This window comes from Zea mays, chromosome 3 (assembly GCF_902167145.1).
Source record: "Zea mays cultivar B73 chromosome 3, Zm-B73-REFERENCE-NAM-5.0, whole genome shotgun sequence".
In the NCBI taxonomy this organism is placed as follows: Eukaryota; Viridiplantae; Streptophyta; class Magnoliopsida; order Poales; family Poaceae; genus Zea; species Zea mays.
In genome coordinates, this window is record NC_050098.1 from 29,859,382 (window position 1) to 29,878,600 (window position 19,219).

The following is a 19,219-nucleotide window of genomic DNA, read 5'->3' on the forward strand; positions in this document are numbered from 1 at the left end:
GCTGAAGGTATGGATTTTGATGAAACCTATGCACCCGTAGCTAGGCTTGAGTTAATTCGTATATTACTTGCCTATGCTACTTACCATGGATTCAAGCTTTATCAAATGGACGTGAAAAGTGCCTTCCTCAATGGACCTATCAAGGAAGAGGTCTATGTTGAGCAACCTCCCGGCTTTGAAGATAGTGAGTACCCTAACCATGTATACAAGCTCTCAAAGGCGCTTTATGGGCTCAAGCAAGCCCCAAGAGCATGGTATGAATGCCTAAGAGACTTCATTATCACTAATGGTTTCAAAGTCAGAAAAGCCGACCCTACTCTCTTCACTAAAACTGTTGCAATTGTAATACTCAAAAGTGTAATGAAGAGAATAGAGATAATCTCAATAGTTTGTGGCCTCTACTATTCATTACATGTGATCAACCCTAGTTGAAAGTGGATAATTAGAACAAGGAACACATAAATAACATGTGCATCGTGCTGGATTTTATTTTGTGTGCATATTGTGACAATATAAAAATAATAATGTGAAAATAAATATATTAAAGTCTCAAAGTGGAATTTAAAATATAAAAGAAAATCTAGAATTTAGAAGTGGAGAAAGAAAAGAAAATGTGTATACAAAATTATAAATAAAGGTAATAATATTATGTACAAAATGATTCTCTTAAATTAAGGAAGATTTACCACGGGTGGGGCCCGCTTGCTGTCTCCCAGATGCCCGTGATCACCGATTGTCCCTCTGGTGCATGGGACCCGCTGTCAGGAGCTCCCCCGACCTCAGTGCACAAGCGGACTTCACGCCAGGGCTCGGGAAAATCCCTAGATTATCGCCGCTGGAGTTGGGAGGTCGTTACAACGTGCACCGACCTATGCGGATGGGACTGGGTGCATAAATAACGCGTCGCTCGGAGCCTTGACCCCATCAAACGAACCCAAGCCTCGCATCACTGTAGATTGCCAGACCTCGACGAAGGAGAACGCCGCTGCCGCGCCCAGCTATCTATCGCGCCAAGACTAGTTGAGAGCACCTAGAGGGGGGGGGGTGAATAGGCGATCCTATAAAACTTGAACTTAATGCCACAAAAACTTGGTTAAGCGTTAGCACAGTTTTGCCAAGTGGCTAGAGAAGAGTCTTAGCGAAACACAATAACCACAAGAGAATCAACACAGGTAGACACAGTGGTTTATCCCGTGGTTCGGCCAAGTACAACACTTGCCTACTTCCACGTTGTGGCATCCCAACGGACGAGGGTTGCAATCAACCCCTCTCAAGCGGTCCAAAGACTCACTTGAATACCACGGTGTTTGCTTTTCTTTTCTATATCCCGTTCGCGAGGAATCTCCACAACTTGGAGTCTCTCGCCCTTACAAAGATGTTCACAAAGAAGCACGGAGTAAGGGAGGGATTAGCAACTCACACAAGACACAAAGATCACAGCGAATACACACACACAAGACCCAGACTTAAGCTCAAAAGACTAGCACACTAGAACGGAGCTCAAATCAATAGAATGTCGAACAAGTGCGCAAGAATGGAGTGTGAGTGATCAAGAGTGCTCAAGGAATGCTTGGTGTTCTCCTCCATGCGCCTAGGGGTCCCTTTTATAGCCCCAAGGCAGCTAGGAGCCGTTGAGAGCAATCCGGGAAGGCAATTCTTGCCTTCTGTCGCCTGGCGCACCGGACAGTCCGGTGCACCACCAGACACTGTCCGGTGCGGATCTCTTTCCTTATTTGGCGAAGCCGACCGTTGGTGCCTTGGAGCCGTTGGCGCACCGGACACTGTCCGGTGCACACCGGACAGTCCGGTGCCCCCTTCTAGCCGTTGGATCGGCCACGCGTCGCGCCCGGATTAAGAGGCCGACCGTTGGCCCGGCGACCGTTGGCTCACCGGACACTGTCCGGTGCACACCGAACAGTCCGGTGAATTTTAGCCGTACGCCGTTAATTTTTCCCGAGAGCAGCAAGTTCGCCTGAGCCAGTCTGGCGCACCGGACAGTCCGGTGCACCCAGACAGAGCTGGCTTTGGCTGAACAAGGCCATCTCTTCTCCAATTCGATTTCTCCTGTTTCCAGCACTTAGACACAATACATTAGTCTCTAAAACAATGTACTAAGTCTGAGAAACATACCTTTATACTTGATTTGTACTTTGTCCACCATTTGACACTTAGGCACTTGTATTGGACACTAAATCACCAAAACACTTAGAAATGGCCCAAGGGCACATTTCCCTTTCAATCTCCCCCCTTTTTGGTGATTTATGCCAACACAACATAAAGCAAGTAGAACAAGTAAAAAATCAATTCAAATAAGAACTCAAATTTGTTTTGAATCAAATTTGGCATATATGGATCATTCTTTGCTACCACTTGGTTTGTTTTTGCAAATCAAACTCAATTTCCTATCTCTAAATCAAACACACATGTTGAAACATAAAGAGAGATATTTTACGAGAAATTGATCAAGGATTCAAAAACTCCCCCTTTTGCCACAATTAAACCTTCTCCCCACAAGAGACCAACTTTTGACACTAAGAGGCAAATAAGAGTATTTTGACAAACAAAAACTCTAACTCTACTACTTTTCAAAATTCACGAGTGGTAGTTGATCCATTTATTGCTTTAGCCTTATTTTCTCCCCCTTTGGCATCAAGCACCAAAACGGGATCAATTTTGGCCCTTTAACCCCATTGCCTCACCAAAAATCTTCAACTAAGAGTAAAAGGAAATAAGAGTACTAAGATGAACTTGGAAGAAGTTACTCATTCATCGGAGTGCAGTGGAAGTCTTGCATGGTCCAAGTTCACCTTTTCCCTTTCAATCCTCCTTTGAGACTAAATTAAGCAAACTCAAGCACACAGTTAGTCTCAAAGGGTCAAGTTGTAGCACATCTCCCCCTAAATTTGTGCATCACTTGCAAATGCACTTGTAAGGTCCGGGGAGTGCTTGTACAACTTGAGCACCATAAACAAAATGCATAAGGAACATGATCAAAGGCATAAACACATGTATGCTATAAATCAATCCAAGTTCCGCGAATCTAAGACATTTAGCTCACTACGCAACTTGCAAAAGGTCTGCTCATCTAAAGGCTTGGTAAAGATATCAGCTAGCTGGTTCTCGGAGCTAACATGAAACACTTCGATATCTCCCTTTTGCTGGTGGTCTCTCAAAAAGTGATGCCGGATGTCTATGTGCTTTGTGCGGCTGTGTTCAACAGGATTATCCGCCATGCGGATAGCACTCTCATTATCACATAGGAGTGGGACTTTGCTCAAATTGTAGCCAAAGTCCCTGAGGGTTTGCCTCATCCAAAGTAGTTGCGCGTAACACTGTCCTGCGGCAACGTACTCAGCCTCAGCGGTGGATAGGGCAACGGAGGTTTGTTTCTTAGAACTCCATGACACCAGGGACCTTCCTAAGAATTGGCACGTCCCCGATGTACTCTTCCTATCGACCTTACATCCAGCATAGTCGGAGTCTGAATATCCAATCAAGTCAAAGGTAGACCCCTTTGGATACCAGATCCCGAAACAAGGCGTAGCGACTAAATATCTAAGAATTCGCTTCACAACCACTAAGTGACACTCCTTAGGATCGGATTGAAATCTAGCACACATGCATACGCTAAGCATAATATCCGGTCTACTAGCACATAAATAAAGTAAAGACCCTATCATAGACCGGTATGCTTTTTGATCAACAGACTTACCTCCTTTGTTGAGGTCGGTGTGTCCGTCGGTTCCCATCGGAGTCTTTGCGGGCTTGGCGTCCTTCATCCAAAACCTCTTGATCAAATCTTGGGTGTACTTCGTTTGGGAGATGAAGGTTCCATCCTTGAGTTGCCTCACTTGGAACCCAAGGAAGTAGCTTAACTCGCCCATCATCGACATCTCGAATTTCTGAGTCATCACCCTGCTAAACTCTTCACAAGACTTTTGGTTAGTAGAACCAAATATTATGTCATCGACATAAATTTGGCACACAAAAAGATCACCATCACAAGTCTTAGTAAAAAGAGTTGGATCGACTTTCCCAACCTTGAAAGCATTAGCAATTAAAAAGTCTCTAAGGCATTCATACCATGCTCTTGGGGCTTGCTTAAGTCCATAGAGCGCCTTAGAGAGCTTACACACGTGGTCGGGGTACCGTTCATCCTCGAAGCCAGGGGGTTGCTCCACGTACACCTCCTCCTTGATTGGCCCGTTGAGGAAAGCGCTCTTCACATCCATTTGGAACAACCTGAAGGAATGGTGAGCAGCATATGCTAGCAAGATACGAATGGACTCTAGCCTAGCCACAGGAGCAAAAGTCTCCTCAAAGTTCAAACCTGCGACTTGGGCATAACCTTTTGCCACAAGTCGTGCCTTGTTCCTTGTCACTACCCCGTGCTCGTCTTGTTTGTTGCGGAACACCCACTTGGTTCCCACAACATTTTTCTTGGGACGAGGCACCAGTGTACAAACTTCATTTCTTTTGAAGTTGTTGAGCTCCTCCTGCATGGCCAACACCCAGTCTGGATCTAGCAAGGCATCTTCTACCCTGAAAGGCTCCATAGAAGAGACAAAGGAGTAATGCTCACAAAAATTAACTAATCGAGATCGAGTAGTTACTCCCTTGCTAATATCACCCAAAATTTGGTCGACGGGATGATCCCTTTGAATCATTGCTCGAACTTGGGTTGGAGGTGCCGGTTGTGCTTCTTCCTCCATTACATGATCATATTGTGCTCCCCCTTGATCACACGCCTCCTGTTCATCATCTTGAGTTGGGGGTTGCACCATTGTTGAGGAAGAAGGTTGATCTTGCTCATCTTGTTCCTGTGGCCGCACATCTCCAATCGCCATGGTGCGTATTGCGGCCGTTGGAACTTCTTCTTCATCTACATCATCAAAATCAACAACTTGCTCTCTTGGAGAGCCATTAGTCTCATCAAATACAACGTCTCTAGAGACTCAACCAAACCCGATGATTTGTTGAAGACTCTATACGCCTTTGTATTTGAGTCATAACCTAACAAAAACCCTTCTACGGCTTTGGGAGCAAATTTGGAATTCCTACCCTTCTTCACTAGAATGTAGCATTTACTCCCAAAAACTCAAAAATATGAAACATTAGGTTTGTTACCGGTTAGTAGCTCATACGACGTCTTCTTGAGGAGGAGATGAAGGTAGACCCTATTGATGGCGTGGCAAGCCGTGTTCACGGCTTCCGACCAAAAGCGCTCGGGAGTCTTGAACTCTCCAAGCATCGTCCTCGCCATGTCTATAAGCGTCCTGTTCTTCCTCTCTACCACACCATTTTGCTGTGGTGTGTAGGGAGCGGAGAACTCGTGCTTGATCCCTTCCTCCTCAAGGTACTCCTCTACTTGAAGGTTCTTGAACTCGGACCCATTGTCGATCCTTATCTTTTTCACCTTGAGCTCAAACTCGTTTTGAGCTCTCCTTAGGAAGCGCTTGAGGGTCCCTTGGGTTTCAGATTTATCCTGCAAAAAGAATACCCAAGTGAAGCGGGAAAAGTCATCAACTATAACAAGACCATACTTACTTCCTCCTATACTTAGATAGGCGACGGGTCCGAAGAGGTCCATGTGAAGCATCTCCAAAGGTCTTGATGTGGTCATCACATTTTTGGTGTGATGAGAGCTTCCCACCTGTTTGCCTGCTTGACAAGCTGCACAAGGTCTATCTTTTTCGAATTGCACATTAGTTAAACCTATCACGTGTTCTCCCTTTAGAAGCTTATGAAGGTTCTTCATCCCCACATGTGCTAAGCGGCGATGCCACAGCCAGCCCATGTTAGTCTTAGCAATTAAGCATGCATCTAGACCGGCCTCCTCTTTTGCAAAATCAACTAAGTAAAGTTTGCCGTCTAATACACCCTTAAAAGCTAGTGAACCATCACTTCTTCTAAAGACAGACACATCTACATTTGTGAATAGAAAATTATATCCCATTGCATAATTGACTAACAAATAACAAATTATATCCAAGAGACTCAACTAAAAACACATTAGATATAGAGTGCTCGGATGAAATAGCAATTTTACCTAACCCTTTTACCTTGCCTTGATTCCCATCACCGAATATTATTGAATCTTGGGAATCCTTGTTTTTGACGTAGGAGGTGAACATCTTCTTCTCCCTCGTCATATGGTTTGTGCATCCGCTGTCGATAATCCAGCTTGAACCCCCGGATGCATAAACCTGCAAGGCAAATTTAGGCTTGGGTTTTAGGTACCCAACTCTTGTTGGGTCCTACAAGGTTAGTCACAATGGTTTTAGGGACCCAAATGCAAGTTTTATCTCCCTTGCATTTTGCCCCTAATTTCCTAGCAATTACCTTCCTATCCTTTCTACAAATGGCAAATGAAGCATTGCAAGCATGATATATTGTAGAAGGTTCATTAGTTTTCCTAGGACCATTTCTCCTAGGCATGTGATTAATAGCATTTCTCCTAGCTACATTTATACCATGCATATAGAAGAACTAGAAGCAAACATAGCATATGAATCATAAACATGTGAATCAAAAGTGTCATAACTTCTATTTGCATTTCTAGCATGTCTCCTATCATGATACATAAAAGCATGGTTCTTTTTAGCACTAGTAGCCATAGGGGCCTTCCCTTTCTCCTTGGCGGGGATGGGAGCCTTATGGCTTGTTAAGTCCTTGGCTTCCCTCTTGAAACCAAGTCCATCCTTAATTGAGGGTGTCTACCAATCGTGTAGGCATCCCTTGCAAATTTTAACTTATCAAATTCGCTTTTGCTAGTCTTAAGTTGGGCATTAAGACTAGCTACTTCATCATTCAATTTAGAAATTGTAACAAGGTGTTCACTACAAGCATCAATGTCAAAATCTTTACACCTATTGCAAATCGTAACATGTTCTACACAAGAGTTAGATTTACTAGCTATCTCTAGCTTAGCATTCAAATCATCATTTATGCTCCTTAAGCTAGAAATTGTCTCATGGCAGGAAGATAGTTCACAAGAAAGCATTTCATTTCTCTTAATTTCTAAAGCAAGGGATTTTTGAGCTTCTACAAACTTATCATGTTCATCATATAAGAGATCCTCTTGCTTTTCTAGCAGTCTATTCTTATCATTCAAAGCGTCAATCAATTCATTTATTTTATCCACCTTGGTTCTATCTAGACCCTTGAATAAACATGAATAATCTATTTCATCATCATCACTAGACTCATCCTCACTTGAAGAAGCATAAGTACTAGTGTTACGAGCGCTTACCTTCTTTTCCCTTGCCATGAGGCAAGTGTGATGCTCGTTGGGGAAGAGGGATGACTTGTTGAAGGCAGTGGCGGCGAGTCCTTCGTTGTCGGAGTCGGACGACGTACAATCCAAGCCCCACTCCTTGCCAAGATGTGCCTCGCCTTTTGCCTTCTTATAGTTCTTCTTCTTCTCCCTCTTGTTCCCTTGTTCCTGGTCACTATCATTGTCGGGACAGTTAGCAATAAAATGACCAACCTTACCACATTTGAAGCATGAGCGCTTCCCCTTTGTCTTGGTCTTGCTTGGCTGCCCCTTGCGACCCTTTAGCGCCGTCTTGAAGCGCTTGATGATGAGGGCCATCTCTTCATTATTTAGCCCGGCCGCCTCAACTTGCGCCACCTTGCTAGGTAGCGCCTCCTTGCTCCTCGTTGCCTTGAGAGCAATGGGTTGAGGCTCATGGATTGGACCGTTCAACGCGTCGTCGACATATCTCGCCTCCTTGATCATCATTCGCCCGCTTACAAATTTCCCAAGAACTTCTTCGGGCGACATCTTGGTGTACCTAGGATTTTCACGGATATTGTTCACCAAATGTGGATCAAGTACAGTAAAGGACCTTAGCATTAGACGAACGACATCGTGGTCCGTCCATCGTGTGCTTCCGTAGCTCCTTATCTTGTTGATGAGGGTCTTGAGCCGGTTGTATGTTTGGGTTGGCTCCTCTCCCCTAATCATTGCAAATCTTCCAAGCTCGCCCTCCACCAACTCCATTTTGGTGAGTAAGGTGACGTCGTTCCCCTCATGTGAGATCCTGAGGGTGTCCCAGATCTGCTTGGCATTGTCCAAGCCGCTCACCTTATGATACTCGTCCCTGCACAAAGAGGCTAACAACACAGTAGTAGCTTGTGCATTTCTATGAATCTGTTCATTGATAAACATAGGACTATCCAAGCTATCAAATTTCATTCCACTTTCCACAATCTCCCATATGCTTGGATGGAGAGAGAACATGTGACTATGCATTTTGTGGCTCCAAAATCCGTAGTCCTCTCCATCAAAGTGAGGAGGTTTGCCAAGTGGAATGGAGAGCAAATGAGCATTTGTACTTTGCGGAATACGAGAGTAGTCAAAAGAAAAGTTCGAATTAACCGGTTTCCTTCTCTCGTAGTCGTTGTCGTCGTTGTCCTTTTGGGAAGAAGTGGACTCGTCGCTGTCGTCGTAGTAGACGATCTCCTTGATGCGCCTTGTCTTCTTCTTCTTCCCATCCTTTCGTTTGTGGCCCGAGCCCGAGTCGGTAGGCTTGTCATCCTTCGGCTCGTTGACGAAGGACTCCTTCTCCTTATCATTGATCACGATTCCCTTCCCCTTAGGATCCATCTCTTCGGGCGGTTAGTCCCTTTCTTGAAGAGAACGGCTCTGATACCAATTGAGAGCACCTAGAGGGGGGGTGAATAGGTGATCCTATAAAACTTGAACTTAATGCCACAAAAACTTGGTTAAGCGTTAGCACAGTATTGCCAAGTGGCTAGAGAAGAGTCTTAGCGAAACACAATAACAACAAGAGAATCAACACAGGTAGACACAGTGGTTTATCCCGTGGTTCGGCCAAGTACAGCACTTGCCTACTTCCACGTTGTGGCGTCCCAACGGACGAGGGTTGCAATCAACCCCTCTCAAGCGGTCCAAAGACTCACTTGAATACCACGGTGTTTGCTTTTCTTTTCTATATCCCGTTCGCGAGGAATCTCCACAACTTAGAGTCTCTCGCCCTTACAAAGATGTTCACAAAGAAGCACGGAGTAAGGGAGGGATTAGCAACTCACACAAGACACAAAGATCACAGCGAATACGCACACACAAGACCCAGACTTAAGCTCAGAAGACTAGCACACTAGAACGGAGCTCAAATCACTAGAATGTCGAACAAGTGCGCAAGAATGGAGTGTGAGTGATCAAGAGTGCTCAAGGAATGCTTGGTGTTCTCCTCCATGCGCCTAGGGGTCCCTTTTATAGCCCCAAGGCAGCTAGGAGCTGTTGAGAGCAATCCGGGAAGGCAATTCTTGCCTTCTGTCGCCTGGCGCAACGGACAGTCCGGTGCACCACCGGACACTGTCCGGTGCAGATCTCTTTCCTTATTTGGCGAAGCCGACCGTTGGTGCCTTGGAGCCGTTGGCGCACCGGACAGTCCGGTGCCCCCTTCTAGCCGTTGGCTCGGCCACGCGTCGCACCCGGATTAAGCGGCCGACCGTTGGCCCGACGACCGTTGGCTCACCGGACACTATCCGGTGCACACCGGACAGTCCGGTGAATTTTAGCCGTACGCCATTAATTTTTCCCGAGAGCAGCAAGTTCGCCTGAGCCAGTCTGGCGCACCGGACACTGTCCGGTGCACCACCGGACAGTCCGGTGCACCCAGACAGAGCTGGCTTTGGCTGAACAAGGCCATCTCTTCTCCAATTCGATTTCTCCTGTTTCCAGCACTTAGACACAATACATTAGTCTCTAAAACAATGTACTAAGTCTGAGAAACATACCTTTATACTTGATTTGTACTTTGTCCACCATTTGACACTTAGGCACTTGTATTGGACACTAAATCACCAAAACACTTAGAAATGGCCCAAGGGCACATTTCTCTTTCACTAGTCCGTGTCGGTGTCCCGGGTGTATCTTCGTGACACGTGGGGGGTCTCCGGGGCATCGCGTGAGGGTATTGCCCTTGGGAATCGTCGGGTTACGTGTCGGAGCCACTCCTCCTCCATCGAGCTGCACAACATCATGGACGGGATTCTGCTCGTCTCCAACTCTGGTATGAACCTGCCCAACGGACTCACCTCAATCTCCGCTTCGTGTAGCACTGCTGGGATCTAGGATTGATGCGCGGGTCGCGGAACCAGAAATCTCTGGTGATGGCGCCGCCGTATTCCGGCGAGCGCGCCGCTGCTCGGTCGGGTTAGGGTCGGATAGCCTCGGGCCATTGATCTCCATAGCGATGGCCTAGATTAGGTCTTCTGTAACCTTTCGCGTGTAGGGAAAATGGACCGTAGATCTCAGATCCTGCGTCTTCGGTTAGATCTGAGTATTTAAAAATCTGGGTCGTCGGATCTGGATCCGAGGGACCACGCTGAGTACCGGTTCGCGCAGTTTGCGGTTTAATCCAGGCGCTCGGTTTCTAATCGGACGGCTGAAATTGGAGAATACCCCTTCGGTTGCGCTATTTGCAAAAGAAACCTTATAGTTTTATATATTAGAACACGCAGTCCTATGGCAGGGTCGTGTGTGTCTGCAATTTATTTGCGCTAGAGTCCCTGCCCTTTTATGAATTTGATGCCTAGTCCAGTGCTGATTTAAATTGAATAAATGAATTGACAAATAGATTTTTAATATAAAATAAGTGCTAGAATTTGAATAATTCATAGAAAATTCATTTTTAATCCAAATTGACCCATTCCAGTTTCTAATATTCTGTAATACTATTCTCTATCACTTAGATTCTCCGTTTTGACATGAAAACAGTAAGAAAAATAATTTCTCACTTAATCCTATTTCAAGCACATAAAACCTTTGGAAATTCATATCTTAAAATCTATAACTCCAAAAATTATGATTCATGTTCCTAGGATTTTATTTTAATGTGTAGATTATTATTATGTATTTTGTTTACATGTGTGGTGTGATGTTAATTTTCTCTATATACTGTGCTTGTTTGGATTGTGGCGAGTAGAAGAACCTGTGTCTGAGGATCCTGGTGACCAGCAGATAGAAGTAGCTGGGTAGGAGCTCATTGAAGGCAAGTTGTGCCCTTGACCACTTTTTACCCAATAATGTTCTTTAATATCATTTATTCATGCATAGGTTTAATTTTGATGGGACCCAATAGGTCACCCTAGACTGTTATTCCATTTCACCTTGCTATCCCTGAATCACTTGGGTAGTTTTGCTATTGCTTTACATGGTTTTGGGATAATCTTTCATTATATCCATGTTCCAGTTATTTTGTTATTCTATTTATGTTCATGTCAAGATCATTAATGTTAATTGAAACATGGAGCTTAACTTGAGAAACACGTGCCACCACAAGGGTAGTATGGGATGCCATTGGCTGACTAATTAGGAAAGCTAGTGGAAAACTACCTTACCCGAAAGGGGCAAGGGCAGTAGGGGACTTGCATGTAGGGAGGTTCTCAGGTTGATTTTGCAGCGATGGCAGTCAGACGGGGGATTCTTGCAAGTGCTCTTCCCATAAACTGTAGCGGGTTTTCGGAAGCTAGTGGAACTTTGTAAAGGCCTCGTAGTGTTACCCTGCCTCGCTTCCTTGGTAGAGGTGTATGGGGCCCATACAACCTCGTGGCAGATGGGTAACATGACTTGTGGGTACAGGGTACAACCTCTGCAGAGTGTAAAACTGGTATACTAGCCGTGCTCGCGGTCATGAGCAGCTCAGGACTCTCGCATGATTAATTTATGGAACTTAAATTCAATTTGTCATTTGCATTGCATGAGATTATTTATTAATTTTGTTCTATTACTTTTATTAAGGTTTGGTATTTACTTACATCTAGTAACTGCTAATAAAACTTTGACCAACTAATTAAAAGCAACACTCAGCTTTAACCCCTGTTGTTGATTAGCCTTACACATCACATGAACTCCCACCTTTGGTGAGTTCATGCCCACTGGTTTCCCCACAACTTGTTGAGCTATGATCATGTGTGAGCTCACCCTTGCTGTCTCACACCCCCCCACAGGAGAAGAACAGGTGGTTTAGGAGGAGCCACAAAGCGAGGCAGTTGATCTGATCTAGGTGGCATTTCCCAGTTGACTTTGGCGCCAAGGATGATCCTTAGTTTGTTTTATATTGATCTTTATTTTGTAATAAGACTTCCACTATGTAATAAATACTCTGATGTTATTGTGACATTTATCTCTATACACTCTGTTATTATATATGTTGTCTTCTTGGCACATGTATGAGATGCACCCGGCTTTGTTTCTTAAAGAATGGGTGTTACAGCAATGGACTTGTTTATATGCTAAATTTATGTTGATGATATTATATTTGGGTCTACTAACAAGTCAACTTGTGAAGAGTTTAGTAGGATCATGATACATAAATTCGATATGTCTATGATGGGGGAGTTGAAGAATTTCCTTGGATTTCAAATCAAGCAACTCCAAGAAGGCACCTTCATCAGCCAAACCAAGTACATTCAAGATATACTTAAAAAGTTTGGAAAGAAGAATGGCAAACCCATCAAGACACCCATGGGAACCAATGGGCATCTCGACCTCGACACAGGAGGTAAGTCCGTAGATCAAAAGGTATACCGGTCGATGATAGGTTCTTTACTTTACTTATGTGCATCTCGACCAGATATTATGCTTTAAGTATGCATGTGTGCAAGGTTTCGGGCAAATCCTAAGGAAGTTCACCTTAGGGTAGTGAAAAGAATCATGAGATATTTAGTTTACACTCCTAAGTTTGGGCTTTGGTACTCCAAGGGATCTACCTTTGATTTAATTGGGTATTTCGATGCCGATTATGTCAGATGTAAAATTGATAGAAAGAGCACATCAGGGACTTGTCAGTTTCTAGGAAGATCCCTGGTGTCATGGGCTTCAAAGAAACAAAACTCTGTAGCTCTTTCCACCATCGAAGCCGAGTATATTCTCGCATGACATTGTTGTGCGCAATTACTTTGGATGAGGCAAACCCTTAGGGACTATGACTACAAGTTGAGCAAAGTCCCTCTCCTATGTGATAATGAGAGTGCAATCCGCATGGCAGATAATCCCGTTGAACACAACCGCACTAAGCACATAGACACCCGGTATCACTTTTTGAGAGATTGAAATGGAATTAGGCTTACACCTATTTCCTAATTGATTTTGGTGGTTGAATTGCCCAACACAAATAATTGGACTAACTAGTTTGCTCTAGTGCATAAGTTCTACAGGTGCCAAAGGTTCACAATAAGCCAATAAAAAGACCAAGAAAAGGGTTTAACAAGAAAGCAAGGGATAACCGAAGTGCTCCCTGGTCTGGCGCACCGGACTGTCCGGTGTGCCACCGGACAGTGTCCGGTGCACCAGGGAACTCCAAGCTGAACTCATCACCTTCGGGAATTCTCAGAGGCGCTTCGCTATAATTCACCGGACTGTCCGGTGCACCACCGGACAGTGTCCGGTGCCCTAAGGGAGAGCGACTCTGAACTCGCCAGCTTCGGATTTCCGCTCCGCTAAAATTCACCGGACATGTCCGGTGAGCCAGCAGAGCAACGGCTACTTCGCGCGCAACAGTCGACTGCAACGCATTAAATGCGCGCCTGCGCGCGCAGAGGACATAGCACGCGCGGGTGGCACACCGGACAGTCTACAGGACTTGTCCGGTGCGCCACCGAACAGCCAGGCGGGCCCATAAGACAGAGCTCCAACGGTCGGAACCCAACGGCCAGGTGACGTGGTTGGCGCACCGGACACTGTCCGGTGGCGCACCGGACTGTCCGGTGCGCCATGCGACAGCAGCCTCCACCAAACGGCTAGTTTAGTGGTTGGGGCTATAAATACCCCCAACCACCCCATATTCAAGTCATCCAAGTTTTCCATCTTCCAACTACATACAAGAGCTCTAGCATTCAATTCTAGACACACCCAAGTGATCAAATCCTCTCCCAATTCCACACAAAGTTTTAGTGACTAGTGAGAGAGATTTGCTTGTGTTCTTTCGAGCTCTTGCGCTTGGATTGCTTCTTTCTTTCGTTCTTACTTGCGAACAACTCAATTGTAACCGAGGCAAGAGACACCAATTGTGTGGTGGTCCTTGCGGGGAAGTTTGTTCCCGTTTGATTGAGAAGAAGAAGCTCACTCGGTCCGAGGGACCGTTTGAGAGAGGGAAAGGGTTGAAAGAGACCCGGTCTTTGTGACCACCTCAACGGGGAGTAGGTTTGCAAGAACCGAACCTCGGTAAAACAAATCATCGTGTCTCACTCTTTATTCGCTCACAATTTGTTTTGCGCCCTCTCTCTCGGACTCGATTATATTTCTAACGCTAACCCGTCTTGTAGTTGTGATTAAGTTTGTAAATTTCAGATTTGCCCTATTCACCCCCCCTCTAGGCGACTTTCAATTGGTATCAGAGCCCGGTGCTTCATTAGAGCCTAACCGCTCGAAGTGATGTCGGGAGATCACGCCAAGAGGGAGATGGAGACCGGCGACAAGCCCACTACAATCCACGGGAAGGCTTCATCAGAAGAGTCCCGCAACAAAGGGAAAGGGAAGGAGAAGAAATCCTCTTCCCACAAGTCGCATCGGAGTGGCGACAAGAAAAAGAAGATGAGGAAGGTGGTCTACTACGAGACCGATACTTCATCACCTTCCACCTCCGGCTCCGACGCGCCATCCATTACTTCTAAGCGCCATGAGCGCAAGAAGTTTAGTAAGATCCCCCTACGCTACCCTCGCATTTCTAAACATACACCTTTACTTTCCGTCCCATTAGGCAAACCACTGACATTTTATGGTGAAGATTATGCTATGTGGAGTGATTTGATGCGATTTCATCTAACCTCACTTCACAAAAGTATATGGGATGTTGTTGAGTTTGGTGTACAGGTACCATCCGTAGGGGATGAAGATTATGATGAGGACGAAGTGGCCCAAATCCAACACTTCAACTCCCAAGCCTCAACTATACTCCTCGCCTCTCTAAGTCGAGAGGAGTATAATAAGGTGCAAGGGTTGAAAGGTGCTAAGGAGATTTGGGACACGCTAAAGACCGCGCACGAAGGAGACGAGGTGACCAAAATCACCAAGCGGGAAACAATCGAGGGGGAGCTCGGTCGCTTCCGACTTCGCCAAGGGGAGGAGCCACAAGACATGTATAACCGGCTCAAAACCTTGGTGAACCAAGTGCGCAACCTCGGGAGCAAAAAATGGGATGACCACGAAATGGTTAAGGTTATTCTAAGATCACTTGTTTTCCTTAACCCTACTCAAGTTCAATTAATTCGTGGCAATCCTAGATATACACTAATGACTCCCGAGGAAGTAATCAGGAATTTTGTGAGCTTTGAATTGATGATCAAAGGCTCAAAGAAGATCAACGAGCTTGATGGCCCCTCCACGTCCGAAGCACAACCGGTCGCATTTAAGGCAACGGAGGAGAAGAAGGAGGAGTCTACATCGAGTAGAACACCCATCGACGCCTCCAAGCTCGACAACGAGGAAATGGCGCTCATCATCAAGAGCTTCCGCCAAATCCTCAAGCAAAGGAGGGGGAAGGATTACAAGCCCCGCTCCAAGAAAGTGTGCTACAAGTGTGGTAAGCTCGGTCACTTTATAGCTAAATGTCCTATTTCTAGTGACAGTGACAGGGGCGACGACAAGAAGGGGAGAAGAAAGGAAAAGAAGAAGTACTACAAGAAGAAGGGCGGTGATGCCCATGTTTGCCGGGAGTGGGACTCCGACGAGAGCTCCACCGACTCCTCCTCCGACGAGGACGCCGCAAACATCGCCGTCACCAAGGGTCTTCTCTTCCCCAACGTCGGCCACAAGTGCCTCATGGCAAAGGACGGCAAAAAGAAGAAGGTTAAATCCAAATCCTCCACTAAATATGAGTCTTCTAGTGATGATAATGCTAGTGATGAGGAGGATAATTTGCGTACCCTTTTTGCCAACCTAAACATGCAACAAAAAGAAAACTTAAACGAATTAATTAGTGCCATCCATGAGAAGGATGACCTCTTGGATACCCAAGAGGACTTCCTAATCAAGGAAAACAAAGAGCATGTTAAGGTTAAAAATGCTTACGCTCTAGAAGTAGAGAAATGTGAAAAACTTTCTAGTGAGCTAAGCACTTGCCATGAGACTATTGACAACCTTAGAAATGAAAATGCTAGTTTAATTGCTAAGGTTGATTCAAATGCTTGTAATGTTTCAATTCCCAATCTTAGAGATGATAATGTTGATTTGCTTGCTAAGATTGAAGAATTAAATGTTTCTCTTGCTAGCCTTGGGGATGAAAATGAAAAATTGCTTGCTAAGGCTAAAGAATTAGACATTTGCAATGCTTCCATTTCCGACCTTAAAAGTAAAAATGATATATTGCATGCTAAGGTTGTAGAATTAAAATCTTGCAAACCCTCTACATCTATCGTTGAACACACCTCCATTTGTACTAGATGTAGAGACATTAATGTTGATGCTATCCATGATCACTTAGCTTTAATTAAGAAACAAAATGATCACATAGCTCAACTTAATGCTAAGATTAGTGAGCATGACTTAGAAAATGAGAAATTTAAATTTGCTAGAAGCATGCTCTATAGTGGGAGACGCCCTGGCATAAAGGATGGCATTGGCTTCCAACATGGAGGCAATGTCAAACTTAATGCCCCTCCTAAGAAATTGTCCAACTTTGTTAAGGGAAAGGCTCCCATGCCTCAGGATAACGAGGGTTACATTTTGTACCCTGTCGATTATCCCGAGAGCAAAATTAGGAGAATTCATTCTAGGAAGTCTCACTCTGGCCCTAACCATGCTTTTATGTATAAGGGTGAGACATCTAGTTCTAGGCAACCAACCCGTGCTAAGTTGCCTAAGAAGAAAACTCCTAGTGCATCAAATGACCATAGCCTTTCATTTAAAACTTTTGATGCCTCTTATGTCTTAACTAACAAATCCGGCAAGGTAGTTGCCAAGTTTGTTGGGGGCAAACACAAGGGTTCAAAAACTTGTGTTTGGGTACCCAAAGTTCTTATTTCTAATGCCAAAGGACCCAAAACTGTTTGGGTACCTAAAACCAAGAACTAAACTTGTTTTGTAGGTTTATGCATCCGGGGGCTCAAGTTGGGTAATTGACCGCGGGTGCACAAACCATATGACAGGGGAGAAGAAGATGTTCTCCTCCTACGAGAAAAATCAAGATCCCCAAAGAGCGATCACATTCGGGGATGGAAATCAAGGTTTGGTCAAAGGACTGGGTAAAATTTCTATTTCACCTGATCATTCCATTTCCAATGTTTTTCTTGTAGATTCTTTAGATTACAATTTGCTTTCTGTTTCTCAATTATGCAAAATGGGCTACAACTGTCTATTTACTGATGTAGGTGTCACTGTCTTTAGAAGAAGTGATGATTCAATAGCATTTAAGGGAGTGTTAGAGGGTCAGCTATACTTAGTAAATTTTGATAGAGCTGAACTCGACACTTGCTTAACTGCTAAGACTAACATGGGCTGGCTCTGGCATCACCGACTAGCACATGTTGGGATGAAGAATCTTCATAAGCTTCTAAAGGGAGAGCACATTTTAGGATTAACAAATGTTCATTTTGAGAAAGACAGGATTTGTAGCGCATGCCAAGAAGGGAAGCAAGTTGGTGCTCATCATCCATATAAGAACATCATGACGACTGACAGGCCACTGGAACTTCTACACATGGACCTATTCGGTCGGATTGCTTACATAAGCATCGGTGGGAGTAAGTACTGTCTACTTATTGTGGATGACTATTCTCGCTTCACTTGGGTATTCTTTTTGCAGAAAAAATCTCATACCCAAGAAACCTTAAAGGGATTCTTGAGACGGGCTCAAAATGAGTTCGGCTTAAGGATCAAGAAAATTAGAAGCGACAACAGAACGGAGTTCAAGAACTCACAAATCGAAGGCTTTCTTGAGGAGGAGGGCATCAAGCATGAGTTCTCTTCTCCCTACACGCCACAACAAAATGGTGTAGTGGAGAGGAAGAATAGAACTCTATTGGACATGGCAAGAACCATGCTTGATGAGTACAAGACTTCGGATCGGTTTTGGACCGAGGCGGTCAACACCGCCTGCTATGCCATCAACCAGTTGTGCATCTTTACCCACAAGTCATGTTACCCATCTGCCAAGGGATCGCGACTTCCCATACACCTCTACCGAGGAGGCGAGGCAGGGTAACACTACAAGGCCTTTACAAAGTTCCACTAGCTTCAGAAAACCCGCTACAATTTATAGGAAGCTCCAATGCAGGGATCCCTCGCATGATCGCCATCGCAGCAAAATCATCCCAAGGACCTCCCTACACTAACCACTCCCCTACTACCCTTGCCCCTTTCGGGTAAGGTAGTCTTCCACTAGCTTTCCTAATTAATCAGCCAAGGGCGTCCCATTAAACCCTTATGATAGCACTGTTTTCCCGGGTGGTCGCTCCATGTTCCAATTAACATAATGATCTTATCATGAACAGTAATAATAAACAGATAATAAAAGTGTGATCATGAATAATGTATCTTCATACACAAAACCACATAAAGCACTAGCAAGTACTACCCAAAAAGTTCAGTGGTAAACAAGGTATAAAGGTAATCAAACTAGGGTAACCTATTGGGTCCCATCAAAATTAACCTATGCAGATCATTATGATTAATTAGAACATGAGTGGGTAAAAAGAAGTGATCAAGGGCACAACTTGCCTGGCACTTGAGATTCCAGGTACCAACTTACTCTTCAGATGACACGTGTCCTCACTGCTAAACGTAGCAATACAGACAAACATGGTATAGGCAAAATGAACATCACACCAAACATAAGATCAACCTGCATAATAATATTCTACGCTGCTTAACAAGATTGTAGGAACAAGAAACACTAAATTCGGAGCTACGGTTGTTAAATTGTGAATTTCTGAAATTATTAAGCACTTAGAATAAATTAATTCAAATGAACAATTATAATGTAAGTTTCATGGTTAGACAGTGTTACTAGGTGGTAGACAATATTAAAACAAAATTATAGAAACTGGAATGGGTCAATTCAGAGTTAGAATGAATTAAATATGGATTAAACAAGTTTATGGATTTATTTTTAAACTAAAAATCCTTTTTCTGAATTGTTTTATCCCTTTTATTCTCTGATTGGACTGGGAACACTATTTTTCGAGAGACTAGGGGTTGACGTATAAAATCCCATAGACTCAGTCCAACCCCGAATGGACCGCGGGTTGA